Raw genomic sequence first — 3,765 nt, forward strand, 5'->3', positions numbered from 1 at the left:
TTTTGGTATATATATTTTTATAAATAAAAAAAAAGCGTTATTTTATGGGTATTTTGCTTCTTTATTTTCATACAAATTTACATTATTTTATTAATATTCTGTGTATTTATTTTGATACGATCTTACATTATTCTATTTGTGTTTTGTACATATTTTTTTATACAAATTTACGTTATTTTAAGTGTATTTGTTTATGTATTTTTATACAAATTTACATTATTTTATGTGTATTTTGTGTATGTATTTCAATACAAATTTACCTAATTTTATGTGTATTTTGTATATTTATTTTCATACAAATTTAAAATATTTTTGAATATAGTTTGATACAAATTTAGGTTATTTTATGTGTATTTTGTGTATGTATTACAATACAAATTTACCTAAAAAATTTACCTAAAAAATATACATACGAATTCACATGAAATAAGGTAGATTTCTATAAAAATATATATACAAAATGCACATAAAATTAAGTAAATACGTATAAAAAATGTATACAAAATACACTTAAAATAATGTAAATTAGTATCAAAATAAATAAACAAAATACCAATAAAAGAATGTGTATTTGTATAAATATATATATACAAAATACACATTAAATAATATAAATTTGTTTGAAACTATACAAAATACACATGAAATTATGTAAATACGTATAAAAATATATATATATATATAAAATACATATTAAGTAATGTAAATTCGTGTCAAAATAAATATACAAAATATCATGAAAAGAATGTGTATTTGTATGAAAATAAATAATAGATAATAAATTTGTATGAAATATATATGCAAGATACACATTAAATAATGTAAATATGTATAAAAAATATATATATACAAAAAACAAATAGAATAATGCAAAATCGTATCAAAATAAAAACACCGAATATTAATAAAATAATGTAAATTTGTATGAAAATAAAGATGCAAAATTCCCATCAAATAGCGCATTTCTTATAAAAATATATATACCAAAATACACATAAAATATTTAAATTTGTATTGAAATAAATATACAAAATGCACATACAATAAGGTAAACTTCTATTGAAAGAGATATGCAAAAATACATATAAAACAATGTAAATTTGTTTCAAAATATATATACGAATACACATAAAATAACGTAGATTTCTATAAAAATATATATACAAAATACACATAAAATTAGGTAAAAACGTATAAAAAAATGTAAACAAAATACACATAAAATAATATAAATTCGAAACAAAATAAATAAACAAAATATTAATAAAAGAATGTGTATTTGTATAAATATAAATGTACAAAATACACATACAAAATAAACATAAAATAAGGTAAATTTGTAATGAAATATATGTACAAAATACACATAAAATAAGGTAAATTTATATGAAAATATATACAAATACACATAAAATACCATGAATTTGTATAAAATTATATATTCAAAATGAATATTAAATAATGTAAATGCGTATAAAAATATATATAAAAAGTACATATAAAATAATGTAAATTCGTATCAATATAAATCAACAAAATACCAATAAAATAATATATATATTTGAATGAAAATAGATTTACAAAATACACATAACATAACTAAAATTTGTATTGAAATATATACAAAAATACATAGAAATAATTTGAGTTTGTATGAAAATAGATATTCAAAATACACATAAAACTAGTTAAATTTCTTTTGAAATATATATACAAAACACCCATAAAATATTGTAAATTTGTGACAAAATATATAAACAAATACACATAAAATAACTTAAATTTGTATGAAAAATGTATACAAAATACACATAGAATAATGTCAAATCGTATCAAAATGAATGAGCAGAATGTCAATAAAATATCTATTTTCATACAAATACACATTCTTTTCATGATATTTTGTTTATTTATTTTGACACGAATTAACATTATTTAATGTGTATTTTGTATATATATTTTTATACGTATTTACATTATTTCAAGTGTATTTTGTATATATATTTTTTATAGAAATCTGCGTTATTTTATGTGTATACGTATATATATTTTGAAAAAAATTTACATTGTTTAATGTGTATTTTGCATATTTTTTCAATACAAATTTACCTTATTGTATGTGCATTTTGTATATTAATTTTAATACAAATTTGACTAATCTATGTGTATTTTTGTATATGTATTTTTATAAAAATATGCTTTATTTTATGGGTATTTTGCATCTTTATTTTCATACAAATTTACATTATTTTATTGATATTCTGTGTATTTATTTTGATATGATTTTACATTATTCTATGTGTATTTTGTATATATATTTTATATAAAATGTATTTGTTTTCATTTCATACAAATCTACATTATTTTATGTGTTTTTTGTTCATGTATTTAAATACAAATTTAACTAGTTACATGTGTATTTTGTATATCTATTTTGTATGTATATTTTCATAGAAATTTCCTCTATTTTATGAGAATTCGTATATATATTTTGATACAAATTTACATTATTAATGAGTATTTTGCATATTTATTTCAATACAAATTTACTTTATTGTACGTGCATTTTGTATATTTATTTTAATACAAATTTAATTATTTTATATGTATTTTTGTATATATATTTTTATGCAAATATGCGTTTTATATGGATATTTTGCATCTTTATTTTCATACAAATTTACATTATTTTATTGATATTCTCTTTATTTATTTTGATACGATTTAACATTATTCTATGTGTTTTTTGTATATATTTTATATATATATATATATATATATATATATATATATATATATATATATATATATATATATATATATATATATATATATATATATATATATATATATATATATATATATATATATATATATATATATATATATATATATATATATATATATTTTTGTATATATATGTTATCCTAATTTACATTATTTTATGTGTATTTGTTTATATATTTTCATACATATCTACATTATTTTATGTGTTTTTTGTATATATATTTTTCTACTTATTTAAATTATTTTATGTGTATTTTGTATATACATTTTCATAAAAAAATTACGTTATTTTATTGTGTGTATAAGTATATATTTTGATACAAATTTTATACAAATTCAAGTTATTTAATGTGTATTTGTATATATATTTTCATACAAATTTATATTATTTTATGTGTATTTTTTCACATATTTCATTACAAATTTACCTTATTTTATGTTTATTTTGTATATTTATTTCATTCAATTTTAAATTATTTTATGTGTATATTTGTATTTGTATTTAGGTTATTTTATGTGTATTTTGTATATATATTTTCATCCAAAACTACATTATTTTATTGGTATTTCTTAATTTAATTCGATACGAATTTAGATTATTTCATAGGTATTTTGTATACATATTTTTATACTGATTTACATTATCTAATGTGTGTTTTGTATATATATTCTTATGCAAATTTATCTAATGCTCATTTTTGCACATATATTTTTATAGAAATTTGCGTTATTTTATGTATATAGGTTTATATAAATTTACGTTATTTTATGTGTATTTTGTATATTTATATTTATACAAATACACATTCTTTTATTGGTATATTGTTTATTTACATTTATACGAATTTACATTATTTTATGTGTATTTTGTATACATTTTTTTATACGTATTTACTTAATTTTATGTGTATTTTGTATATGTATTTTTATAGAAATCTACGTTATTTTATGTGTATTCGTATATATATTTTGAAACAA

This window comes from Eriocheir sinensis, unplaced genomic scaffold (assembly GCF_024679095.1).
Source record: "Eriocheir sinensis breed Jianghai 21 unplaced genomic scaffold, ASM2467909v1 Scaffold105, whole genome shotgun sequence".
In the NCBI taxonomy this organism is placed as follows: Eukaryota; Metazoa; Arthropoda; class Malacostraca; order Decapoda; family Varunidae; genus Eriocheir; species Eriocheir sinensis.